This window comes from Pongo abelii, chromosome 12 (assembly GCF_028885655.2).
Source record: "Pongo abelii isolate AG06213 chromosome 12, NHGRI_mPonAbe1-v2.0_pri, whole genome shotgun sequence".
In the NCBI taxonomy this organism is placed as follows: domain Eukaryota; kingdom Metazoa; phylum Chordata; class Mammalia; order Primates; family Hominidae; genus Pongo; species Pongo abelii.
Genome location: NC_071997.2, coordinates 103,797,423 through 103,810,921, shown reverse-complemented (window position 1 = coordinate 103,810,921; position 13,499 = coordinate 103,797,423). Strand labels below are relative to the sequence as shown.

The 13,499-nt window shown below is 51.4% G+C and overlaps 1 protein-coding gene across 1 annotated transcript in view; it reads left to right on the top strand.

Moving 5' to 3' along the window:
• The window catches only part of TOGARAM2 (TOG array regulator of axonemal microtubules 2), a 93,357-nt gene that overhangs the window by 21,940 nt on the left and 57,918 nt on the right, over nucleotides 1-13,499 (top strand). The window lies entirely within an intron of this gene.

Sequence of the window (13,499 nt, the reverse complement as noted above, 5' to 3'; positions counted from 1 at the left end):
CAGAGGGCACACAGCTGGAAGTAGCAGGATCAGGATTCAAACCCAGCTGCCTGCTGCCAAGGCCTGGGTGCTCACTCTGTCTTTCTGCCTCTAGAAGAGTTAGTAAGCAGAAGCAGATGGAGCCCAGAGGCCATGTGAGCAAAACCAGGAGTTCTACCAACAACATCCCTGCGATTCCTGGCTGCAGTCACCAGGCGGGGGGCCCAGTGCTCTCTCTTTCTGTGGTGTCCATGACCCCAGAGGACAGGTCGGCCACTTGGGAGTGCCTGTGCTCCGGTGAGCCACAAGGGCAATGAGACCAAGGGGAAAAGTCTCTCGGCTCGGTCTCTCCCCCGCGCAGGGAGCTATGGGCTCCTTCAGCGAGTGGTTGCTATGCAGCCTTGTTTATTCAAGGAGAGCTTTGCTGAGAGCTGGAGCACGCCAGCAGTGGGGCTCGCGGCCACCCAGAACCTGCCCAGACAGGAGGCTGCGGCCCAGGACTGTGTGGCTGGTGGGGGCCAGGGTGAGCCAGGCCTGGGGCTGCCCCGTCCTTGCCTCCCTGGGCCCATGAGCATCAACGTCTCTATAGAGACCAAGGACCCTGGATTCCTCCAGTGACAGGGGTTTGGCCTCTGGACAGAGAGGTGAGAGGCGATAGGTCCATCAAGCCGTCTGTTGTAGGGAGGTGAATGGGAGGCTGGGTCAGGACCCCTGAAGTCCTTGGAGGGAGGGATAAAGACCCGAACTGGAGCAAGCACAAACGCACAGTGAAAGAAAAAGCATCTTGCCATGACATGGAGGCTGTGTGACTGTGGGATGTCCCTGACCCTCTCTGGGCCTTCATGTGGCAGCTCTAGGGGAGGAGGTTGGACTCACTGTTCTCTGAGTGCTGGGAGCCAAGGAAGGAGGGGCTGGCCTGGGCTGGCCCCTTCCCCAAGTCATGGCCTCTGTGGGCAGTGCTCTCTGCCTCAGGGTGAACCCTTCACAGGGCAACAGCTCCCTGGGGTGCTGTGGGCGATGGTGCCAGGAGGGGTGGGGGCATGCTGTGGGGATGGCACCCGTGCTTAGGGGTGCTGGGGCACCCCGTGAGAGCATAGGCCTTGGAGGGGCTCTGCTCCGGGTTTGAGTTCTAACCCCACCTCTTTCTGGCTGTGTGGACTTGAGCTCTTTGCCTCTCTGAGCCTCAGGTTTCTCATCTGTGAAGAAGGGTTTAAAAAAAGCCTCTCTTGGTGCTGTCTGTGAGTATGGAGACAGTCAGGAGGGCAGCTGGCACGTTAGCCCATGTGCAGAACGGAAGTTACTGTTGTTGATACTGTTGTCACGGTGGAGATTGGCGTGTTCCTTTCTGGAGCACATTTCAGTCTCCTGAAACTAAGGTTTTGCCAGTCACTTCTCCAGGACAAGGGTTGGTGCTGGCGGGGGACCTCAGAGGGCTGCCATTTCCTGAGGAACGCTGGGAGGGGAGGGACTGGGGCCCGTGCTCTGTCGGAGCATCACTGAGGCAGGCCACAGGGCATTGGTGCCTGGCCCCAGGAAGTGGTGTGAGGGGCCCGTAATCGCTTCTATCCTGAACTGGGCAGTCCCTCACTCTTCTCACCAATGCCCTGCAGGAGATGGCCCTGAAGCCTTCTAGCCACAGGCTGGCTCCGTTTCAGCCCATGGAGCTTGAGACTAACAGATTTGAAGAAAGGGGGAGGTAGTTGGGGGCAAGGGATGGGGAGATGTCAACCTGAGCTCTGGAGAGACCTGCCTCTGAGAGCAGCGCATCCTCCCATTGACCCCACGGCCACCTCAGAGGCACCAGACTCTGCTCACCAGCACAGAGGCTGGAAGTTGATTATTGCAGACAGAAGAATGCATAAAATGCATGCACAGTGTGAGGAATAATTATAAAGTGAACGTCCATGTAGCCACCTCCCAGGCCAAGAAATAGAAAAACTGGCACCTCCCAGAACCCACCCCCCCATGGGCCCTGTCCTTATCACAGCTGCCTCCCTTCCTTCCCCTTAGGGTTAATCACGCTACTAATTTTTCCTTCATTTTCTATCAAGTTTTCCATCTATGTCTGCATTTTTATTTTAATTTAATTTCGCTTCATTTTTTGAGACAAGGTTTCACTCTGTTCTCCAGGTTGGAGTGCAGTGGCGTGATCTCAGCTCACTGCAACCTCCGCCTCCTAGGCTCAAGTGTTCCTCCCACCTCAGCTTCCCAAGTAGCTGGGTGTACAGGTGCACACCACCATGCCCGGCTAATCTTTGTGTGTGTATATATATATATATATATATATATATATTTTTTTTTTTTTTGTAGAGATGGGTTTTTTCCATGTTGCTCAGCCTGGTCTCGAATTTCTGGCTCAGGTGATATGCCTGCTTTGGCCTCCCAAAGTGCTGGGATTACAGGTGTGAGCCACCACGCCGGGCCTATGTATGCATTTCTAAACACTCGATGTAATTTTGTCTTCCTTTGAACTTTATAGAAATAGGGTCATACCCTGTGTAGTCTTTTGGGTCTGGCTTCTTTCACTAAACATTACACTGTGGCATCGTCCATAGTGTTGAGTGGGGCAGTTGTTTGTTTCTTTGCTCTGTAATATTCTATGTTGTGAGTGCACCATGATTTATTCCTTCATTTTCCTGTTGGACATTTAGATTTTTTTCAGATTTTGGCCATTATCCATGGCACTGCTCTGGACACTCTTGAGGTCCTTTCCTGGATCACCTGTGCAAGATTTTCTCAAGGGTGGGTTCCTAAGAGTGGAATTGCTGAACATTAGGTTTGTGCATTTTTAGCTTTATCAGGTAAAGCCAGACCACTTTCCCAAGGGGTTGTGCCCATTTGCACCTCACCTGCCAGCTGTCGTGAGTGCTCCCATTGCTCTGTGCTCTCACTAGCACATGGCATTGCTGCCCATCTCAATTTTTGCCCATCTTTGTGGGATGGTGGTAGCATCTCATTTGCATTTTCTTAATTACCAGGGGGTTGGGCATCTGCCCCCAGCCCTTCTTCCTCCCCTCTTTCCTCCTCTGTTGGGTGCCTCCCTTCTTCTGCTTTCTGTGATCTCAGCCCCTCATGGTGCTCAGGCTTTTGAGCCCCATTTTTCTCTCTGCCCTCCCCACCCCTCCATCCCTCTCCTCCATTCTTCTTCTTGGAGGACCAATCACTCTTCCACATAGTTCTTGGTGTTTGAATTACAGACCCAGGCTCCAAAGCCACTGTCTGGAGGTCTGAGTTTCCCATTTTGTGTTTTAAAACCTCAGGTTCTTGGCCCAACTCACATCCTTTCCTGGGTCTTGGATTTCTCTTCAACAAAACAAAGACAGAAAAAAAAATGTCCCTCCACAGAAGACATTTACATTTCCCAGGCAAAACCTGGTGTATGTCCTGGAGAGGCACATGCAAAACTCTGGCTCCTATTCAAGAAAGTCGACTTTCTCACGGGCCATTGGGAAGAGACAGGGCCGGGGTCTGAAGTCTTCTGAGCTTCTTGCAGGGAGGCCTTTGCCAAGAGTCCTTTCCTGGGGTGTGACAGACATTCAGATGCTAGAGTCATGCCAATACACCTTTGCTGAGACTTTGGACAAGATGCTTTCTTGCTTCCTAGTCCCTTCTGATCCTCTGAGTACATGTGCTTGTTCACAGTCTATAGTTTGAAGATTCAAACTCCCGCTACGGGGCAGGAATCCTCAACTGATCAGCCAAACCCTGCAGATCCTGGGGCAGTGGACCAAGCCATTTTTCATTCGAGACTCCAGGACTATGATCAAGTGCTAGGATAACTCTTACCTCGATGGTGGAAATCTCAGGACCAGCAGAAGACTTCCAAGCCCCAGCCGATGGCTGTGTGATTTCAGGCAGGATTGATGCGGTGGTATCCTACCCCTCCAAAAACCTTAATCCTTGGGAGCACACCACACAAGCTCTGACCAGGCACTGCAGTGGCAAGGTGACCATTTTGGGGAGGCCTTGATGGGAAGCTGGAAAAGGAAGCTTTCCTCCCAGTCCTGCTGAAGGCCTTGCCAGCTGGCTGCCAGTGTGATGCCTATAGGGGTATGGGCCCTGGGATAGGTATTGGCTCCTGATGGCCTTATGTAGGTGTTATAGACTGAATGCATGCGTCCCACAAATGCAAATGTTAAAGCCTAACCCTCCATGTGTTGGTATTAGGAGGTGGGGCCTTTGGGAGGTAATTAGATTCAGATGAGGTCGTGAGGGTGGTTCTCTCATGATGGGTTAGTGCCCTTAGAAGAAGAGACCAGAGAGCTTGCTCTCTCTCTCTCTCTCTCTGCCGTGTGAGGACAAAGGGAAGACAGCTACCTGCAATCCAGGAAGTGAGTCCTCACCAGGAGCGGAATCAGCTGGCACCTTGATCTTGGACTTCCCAGCCTCCAGAACTAAATTGCTGGGTTTTTTTGTTTTGTTTTGTTTTTCATTTTTTTTGTTTTGTTTTTGTTTTTGTTTTGGGTCGGAGTTTTGCTCTTGTTGCCCAGGCTGGAGTGCAATGGTGTGATCTCGGCTCATTAACCCCTCATTTACAAGGGAGGAAACTAGCTGACCTCCAAGGCCCCTTCCAGCTTGAAATTTATTAACAGGAGAAAGGCATGGGAAATTCTGTTAAATTACTAGACCAAGTTCTGATTAATCTCTAATTTATATTTGCACCAACACGATACACAAAGGTGGGGGCAGGTTCAGAAGATTTTGCATTTTGTAAATTTGTGTATAAGTTACATATGTTTTGTTACTAGGACCACAGCCCACTCATATGGTTCCTTTGTGAATTAGAAAAAGATGTCTCTTTCTCAAGACAGTTTTCTTCTATTCATCAGAAAAAGACTGAAATGAATGTACAAATATGTACAGTCATTGTCTAAAACAACATTGCCAGGACTTTGGAGAAGATGTAGTATGAGGCTTATGCCTGTAATCCCAGCATTTTGGGAGGCTGAGGTGGGTGGATCACTTGAGGTCAGGAGTTCGAGACCAGCCTGGCCAACATGGCAAAACCCTGTCACTACTAATAATACACACAAAAAAATAACTAGCTGGGCATGGTGGCACATGCCTGTAGTCCCAGCTACTTGGGAGGCTGAGGCAGGAGAATTGCTTGAACCTGGGAGGCAGAGGTTGTGGTGAGCTGAGATCATGGCACTGCCCTCCAGCTGGCCAACAGAGTGAAACTGTGTCTCAAAAAAAAAAAAAAAAAAAAAAAAGAAATGATGTAGTGTGAGAGATGTCTCCTTAATTAGGATGCCCTTGTGCAGTGCCCAACCTAGACAATCAAACATGGCGGCCCTGCTTGTCGCCTATCTCATTGTTTTTCAAAAACAGCCTAAATAAAACTTTCTCTCCCCGTAGGCTTTCCTGTATCTTTCAGACTGTTAATTCTTACATCAGAATTTCCTGGGGTTGGTGGGGGGCTGTTTTAAATGCTGTGGCCCATCCACCCCCAACCCGAAATGCCCACACTGAGCTGCTATTACAAATGGATGGCCACATTCCTCAGCTGTGTTGGGCATAAAACAGTTGGGAAGGGCTGCTTTGGGTTTCTGACCACTTCCTCCGCCCGGTCCTGGGAGGTCATTAGATTCAGGTGTGAACTGCCTCCTGAACAGACTGTTCTGTTAAGAAAGGTTCTTCCCAGCAACGTGGTACTTGACCCCTGTTGTAAGTGTCCCGCCCCAGCCTGCCCACTGCTTCCTGCTCACCCTCGACAGCTCAGGAAATGGAAAGACCTCCTGCTGCACAAGTTGGCACCTCCGTGTTGCTGTCCAGCCTCAGCCAGGCCTCTAGCTTCTTGGCCCAAAGACTTTCAAAAGGGACATTTCCCCTCTTCCTGAACATCTGAACACAGCAAAACAGTTACTAAACAACCAATACTATTAATAGCCACTGTGGATTGAGCCCTTGGGCCCGATCAGCCTATTAAATGTTTCTCATATTTTGTGGAATATTCTCAATAACCTTGGAGATAGATATTATTATTTCCATTTCGCAGTTAAATGGAGACTCAGAGAACTTTAATCATGTGCCTGAAGTCACACAGCTAGTAGGTGATGGAATTTAACCCTGTTGACTCCTGAATGAATGCCCTGAAACACTACCACCTCCGAGCAGAAACCATCAGCCCCGACTCTTCTCCGTAGCTCTGTGGCCTCAACCTAGTTACTTAACCTCTCTGAGCCTCAATCATCTTGTCTGTAAAATGAGGATGAAAATATATACTTTCTTTCTCTATTTCCAAAGCTCAATGACATAGTATTTGGAAGCACATTGTAGTACATTGCCCCAGGCACAAAGCAAAATGGAACTAAGAAATGTTAATTCCTTCACTTAGTTTCTTCTCAATAAGACTGTCTGGAAGATGTGCTTTAGTGTTTTCTTTTTTGAGATGGAGTCTTGCTTTGTCACCCAGGCTGGAGTGCAGTGGCGTGATCTCGGCTCACTGCAAACTCCACCTCCCAGGTTCATGCCATCCTCCTGCCTCAGCCTCCCGAGTAGCTGGGACCGCAGGCATCCACCACCAAGCCCAGCTAATTTTTTGTATTCTTAGTAGACACGGGGTTTCACTGTGTTAGCCAGGATAGTCTCGATCTCCTGACCTCATGATCCACCCGCCTTGGCCTCCCAAAGTGCTGGGATTACAGGCGTGAGCCACCGCACCCGGCCAATGTGCTTTAGTTTTGAATTCATTCATTCAGTCACACTACAGTTACTGCATTATTGCCATGAGCCTGGCACTGTTTGTCCCTTTGTCTGCATTCTGTGGAATTGCTGGCTGGCTGCACCTCATATTGTCTGAGAACAGAGTGGTTGCAGGAGTATTAACCCCACCTGATCTCACGATGGGAGGGGAGACGCCATCTGCAGCAGTGGTGGTAGCCCCAGAGCTGGTAAAGGGGCCTAGTTGTGGTGGGGGGCTTCTCATCTGTGAACGGCCTTCCTGCTGGCCCCCACATGCCAGTCACAGCTGGAGTCAGGGGCCTGAGTGGCAGGGGGCCTTGGATGCCCCCACAGGGGGTCTGGTGGGTGTGGACATCAGTCTCCCAGTTGGGGGTGAAGTGGCTCTTGAGACTGCCAGCTCTAGGAGTGGCCAAGTTGAGGGTCAGTGTGGAAACCAGTCCTGCCCCAAGCTAATAAAGATGGACATGCAGGTGGAGCCATCCAGGCTTCCTCGTAGCTTGTCTGCAGCTCCAGAGAGGGAGGTCTGGGCTCCACTGTAGGCTTGGAAGTCCCAATAATCAGATGGCAATTGAAATCACAAGGGTAGGTGCTGCCTGTAAGAAGCCCTCCTAATAAACATGGAGGCATCTGGGAGAGGAAAGGAAAGGAATGGTTTGGTTCTTCTAAAGTCGGACTGTGTCCCCGCGACTGTTCAGAACTTCACACTCCCGAGTCCAGCTCTCACGTGCAGCAGACTCACCTCCCTCTTCACTGCCAATATCAAGGCCGTTCTATGTGACCTTTCTCTCGTCCTGACCTCTTCCTCTGCAGGACCCTTGGCTCTTCCTCCAGGGTCCAAGAACTGGTGCTCCCATCTGGCCCGGCCTGTGCCCTTCTCCCTCAGCTGTTAGCACTGGGCTCCCGCTCCATCAGCTCCCCTCCCTACCCTGTGTCTTCAGCCTTTTCCTTCTGACTCTTTCTCCTCCTCCTGTGAACACGCTCTAGACTCTCCTACCCTGAAAAATACAGAGAACAAACAAACAAGCAAACAAAAAATACAGCGAACAAACAGGCAAACAACACAGCTTCATCCACCCTTCATTCCCCTCCAGCTACTCTCCAGTCTCTCTCCTGCCTTTCTCATCCAAATTCTCCAGCGTTGTTTGGACTCACTGTCTCTATACCTTCCACTCACGCCTCAGACCTCAGCAATTTTCTGCGACCCCCATGCCTCCATAGTCACAGACATTGCTCTCACTAAGCTCCCAGTGATTCCATAATGGTCACATCCAATTGGCTGAGCTGACACCTTTAACCACTCTCTGCTTATCTGGCTCTCCTGACGCCAACTCCCCTGGCCTCACTGGCTGTCCTTGATCAGACCCCCTTAGGGCCTCTCCTTCTCTACCCATCTCTGCTCAATGGTGCTGCTCCCTGGGATGTTCCTTAGCTCTGGGCACTCTCTTGTGGCCGGGTTTTTTTTTTTTTTGAGATGGAGTCTTGCTCTGTTGCCCAGGCTGGAGAGCAGTGGTGTGATCTCAGCTCATTGCAACCTCTGCCTCCCAGGTTCAAGTGATTCTCCTGCCTCAGCCTCTTGAGTGGGTAGGATTAAGGACGTGTGCTACCACACCCAGCTAATTTTTGTATTTTTTGGTACAGACGGGGTTTTGCCATGTTGGCCAGGCTGGTCTCTAACTCCTGACCTCAAGTGATCTGCCCATCTCGGCCTCCCAAAGTGCTGGGATTACAGGTGTGAGTCGCCGTACCGGCCCCGCTTTTCATATTTTATTGAATGCAATATTGAAGTGAGATAAGCATTATCTCCTTTTTTTTTTTCTTTTTTGAGACAAGGTCTTTGTCGCCCAGACTGGAGTGCAGTGGCACAATCTCAGCTCACTGCAGCCTCAACCTCCTGAGCTCGAGTGATCCTCCTGCCTCAGCACCCCCAAGTAACTGAGACTACAGGCACAAGCCACCACGCCCTGCTAATTTTTGTATTTTTGTAGAGATGAGGTTTCACTGTGTTGCCCAGTACTGTGTTGCCCAGGCTGGTCTTGAACTCAAGCGATCTGCCAGCCTCGGCCTCCCAAAGTGCCGGGATTACAGGCGTGAACCACCGTGCCCAGCCAATTTTTGTATTTTTTAGAGATGAGGTTTTACTATGTTGGCCAGGCTGGTCTCAAACTCAAGCGATCCGCCAGCCTTGGCCTCTCAAAGTACCAGGATTACAGCATTATTTCCACTTTGCAGTTAAAAGAGCTGGGGCTCAGAGAAGTTTAGCAACGTGCCTTTAGTCACACAGCTTGCATGTGCTGGATTTTAGTCTTATTCCCCTTCATATCTTAGTACCTGTGGCATGTTTGAATGAGTGACTGAATCTCAGATTTTCAGTGACAGGCCGAACTCTGGAGGTCAGAGTCTCATAAGTTGGTCACCTGACAACATCCCGGGTCCTCCCTGCAGGTCTACAGCCTGGGCTGCCTTCCATGAGGGGAGCAGAGGTGGGTGGAGGGGTGAGATGTATGTGTATGGTGATTGGAGGCATGGGTAGCTATTTCTTATCCTCAGGGAGACAGCACGAGATACAGGAAGGCATGTTCTGTCGGTCTAAACCCTGCGTATAATCAGTGTCAGATCCTGGTTAAGTTGTTTATTTTCTGTGCCTGGTCCAGAGGCTGAGCTAACATCTCTACATTGCAGTCCTGTAATTCTGTCAGAGGCTCCCCTTCCTTAGGAAGTCCTTCCAAGGCCCCCTCGAGGGGTCTGCATGAAACTGCAGGTCAGATAATGCCATTCCTCTCCTTGAACAGTTTTCAGAGTTTCTCGGGGCTGCAGAGCAAGCCCCGACCCTCTCACAGAGCATTCTGGGTCTCCCCTGATGGCCTTCATCCCACTCCCCAGGCCTGGGTCCTCTTGCCAGACCCCAGACTCACAGGCGCAACTCCTCCACGCTTTCCTTAGGCCGCCTCCTCAGCCTGGAACGCCGTTCCTCCTTCCTACCCGTTTAGACCCCATTTCCTACCCGTTTTGATCCTACTTCCAGGCCCAGCACGGATGCTGCTTTTCCGTGGAGCCTCTCTGGTGCTGTAGTCAGACAGTATGGAGGGTATCCCTGAGTGCTCATCTCTGCAGCAGGGTTACTTCGTTCTGTCGGGCATGACAGTGGACGTCCAACTTCTCTGCTTGGCATTACAGAGAGCATTCGCTTAGAAATGTGGGCTCATGGGTGAGAGCTGGAGGGGGTCAAAGGCAACATCTAGTTCGGGCCTCTTATTCTATAGACACATCTGTCTCCTCCGTGTGAGAGGCGTTTCTGTCACCTGGGTCTGTCTTATAGGAATGGAGGGCTGGTCTGTCATAACTTTAAAGACAGTGTGGGTGTATAGACATGCGAGAGTGTGTGTGTGTGTGTATGTGTGTGTATGTGTGTGTGTGTGTGTGAAGGGCTCCGGGGGTGTGTTGCTTTTCCCCAGGGAAGGAGAAGGAAGATTCACACCTGACATTATTGAGCAATTACTATATGCCGGCAATAGGACTATTATTTCTAACATTACTTCATTTATTCCTAACAAAACCCCTCGCTAGGACTTTTTTTTTTTCAGATGAAGAAACTGAAGCTCAGAGGAATTAAATCAGCTTCCCAAGTTTATACAAGAGGGCCCGGGGCAGGATTCCAGCCCCACTGTGTCTGAACCCACAGCCAGCGTTCTGGGAGTTCTGAGTTGGACGCTGGGTACATACTGGCTCGTGGGGTGTGAGACGGGAGGGGGGCCTAGATCTGAGGCCTCTCTTCCGAGAGTATGTCAGTGGGGGCCATGTTTTTGGTTCCAGAATGAGGGTTTGTAAACACCGCCACCTTTCCCCTCAGCCTGGCTCACCCCTCCTTCGTTTCTCTGTCACCTTGGCGTGGGCTCTACTGTTCCCACCAGCTTTGTCTGAGGAGATGAGAACTCTGGCTGGAGACGTCTCAGAGGTCTCTGAAAGTTGGAGCGGGTGGTGTCATGACAGCAAGAGAAGCTGTAGGAGCGGCAGCCCCAGGGCTGTGGTGGGTGGGATGAGTCTGCCCAGCTCCTTGGGAGCAGGGTGGACGTGGGGCTGCGCGCTCCCTATGGGCTGTGCGAGGCCCGGGCGGTTGGGGTTTTGTGCTTGAGGCCGAACTACTTTACTGGGCCAGCCCCAGCTAGCTTTTGTTCCCTTTCCACTTGACACTTGAGTCCGCTGTGTCACCTTTCTTCATTCCTACGGCCCCGGTCACTATGGAACCTCTGTAGCCATAGCGTTAATGGGAGGAGGGGACAACGGTCACTTACCTTGGGTCGTCCCATTCCCTGGGCTGGGAAACGGAGGCTGAGAGGGGAGGAGCCAGCCAGGCAGAGCAATTCAGAGCATCAGGAAGTGAGGACAAGATCCTGGTCACCAGAATCCACTGGCTCATTTAGCCCTTTGGGTCAGGGGCTGGCTGTTCTAACAGGGGAGAGTAGCGCCTTAGTGTCTAGAGCAGTGCCGGGTGGGATGGGGCCTCGGTGAATTGCGCCTTGGGGGTCAGGTGCTCAGTGGTGTCTGTGCCCTGTCCACACTTGTGCTGGACTTCCTGATTCTGACTTTTATAGTTTGGATACGGATCATTCAGTTCCCACAGGCCCCTGGGCCAAAGTGATTTCTTGGGGTGGTGTCTCTTACTGCGCTCACATTAGTCAGGCCTGTTTGTCCATAGCAGCTTTGGCCACCTCCTCTTGGGCGGGCACCTAGGAGATCCTGCACTAGACCCTGGGGCCTGAAGGGTCGAAGGTGTAGACCCTGAGAGGGTCTCAAAGGGGCTCTGCTGGAGGGGATGCTTTGGCGAGCCGTGGAATGGCTCCAGGTTTCCTTTCTGTACTGCTGGTGTCCTGGGGCCAGGGGGAACCTGGGCTGCCTTGGCCTGTTGACCTCTGACCACTGAGGAGGCTACGGTGGGAAAACTGTCTTGTTCAGAAGGCCCATTGCACTACGGGTGGCTGTTGAAACTTAAGCATCCTGTACCCTCAGGCAGCTCGAGTCTTCTTTTTAGCCTCCTAGAGAGTGATCACTTTGGGGAAACTGAAGCAGCAATGACCACTCTGACAGCCTAGGGTAAGAAACAGGGCCGAGATCTTATTGTAAAGTGAATCTGAACTACAGGCCAGTGATTTTTCGATCCTGTTTGAACATCAAAATCAGAAGTTAAGGCCAGGTGTGGTGGCTCATGCCTGTAATCCCAGCATTTTGGGAGGCCGAGGCAGGCAGATAACTTGAGGTCAGAAGTTTGAGACCAGCCTGGCCAACATGGTGAAACCCCATCTCTGCTACAAATACAAAAATTGGCTGGTCATGGTGATTCATGCCTGTAATCCCAGCTACTTGGGAGGCTGAGGGAGGAGAATGGCTTGAACCCGGGAGGTGGAGGTTGCAGTGAGCCAAGATCATGCCACTGCACTCCAGCCTGGGTGGCAGAGCGAGATTCTGTCTCAAAAAAAAAAAAAAAAAAAAAATCAGAAGTTAAAAAAATCCCTGTGGCCTATTTCCTAGACCTAATTCAGCAGCGGCTGGAGGTGGGGCCTGGAAATCTGTAATTTTAGTTGGTTTCCAGGCTATTATAACCTGCAGTTACGGAGAACAGGACTGTAGCTAAATATTGCTTTTCTGCATATAATTTTCATAGAAAGTGTATCCTCTGGTTAGAGATATGGGGAACAGGTGGGGCTTGCAACTCTCACAGCCCCCAAATCCCAGGACCCCAGCTTGTTTGCTATAATTCAGCCATGGAAGGTCTGTGCCAGCCTGCCACATTCCTGCTGGGCTTTGTATGGTAACCAGCTCCCTGGCCAATCTCTTGAGCCTCTTCCCTAGCTCAGGGGGTGAAGTTTGGGGTGTTGGTGCCTGTGGAATAGAATCTTCCCTCGCCTTGTCTAGGAGAGGTGCCGTGTCTCACAGGGGTTCAGGACTGCTTTTCACCACCGTGTGGCCACAACCTTATCCCAGTAGATATTAAACAGAGAGTTTCCCTCTCCCTGGTTGTGAGGAAAATTCTCCTCAGACAGGGAACTCATGTCTTGAGGTTCTAAGCAGTGAGAGCAGGCTGGGGCCAAGCTGGGCTGGGTGCTGGGCTGGGTGCTGTGCTGGGCCGGGTGCTGGGCTGGACACCTGTGTTTGGGTTGAGGGTTGCTAGGAGCTATTCTGCCTTCTGGGGCCTGGGTGGGGCAGTGGCTGGCTGGCTTCCAGATGGAAGGCAAGTTTCTCAGTTCCTGAGTTGGGATTTGTTGCTTAGAAAAGGGAGTTGGCACAGGTTCCTGCCCTGTCCCCAGACGCTTTGTGGACGAGAGCTCCTCTCTGGGGTAGAAATTGGGAGCTGTGGGCTTCACCCCTGGTCTTACCACAGATCGGCCCTGGAGGCACCTCCGTTACCTGTCAGGGGAAAATGGGCCACCATTATCTCAGCAAAGGATTCATAGAATTGTGTGAAGCTGCAGAGTGTGCAGTGAGACCCTGTCACATGGAAAAAAATGAAGTTAGGTCAAGGGCAAGAGCTGAGGGCTGACCCAGAGGATGAAGGGAGGGCTGGAGGGATCAAGGTGTGGGCAATGCAGTGGCTGAGAGGGTCACAGGTGTGGCTTGTTCAGTCAGGTGAGAAGGAGCACCAAGGACGTCATGGAGGTCGTGACCGCGCATCCTGAGAGAGACTGGAGAGCCAGTGTCCGAGAGGCCCTGCCAACACCTGTGTGATGCGTGGTCGCAGACGCCAACATCGCCGTGGGCTTTCAGGGCAGCTGGCGGACTCAGGGGCATCTGAAGCAAATAGAAACTGATGGAGAAACAAAGTGTCAGACACTACCTTGAAAAAA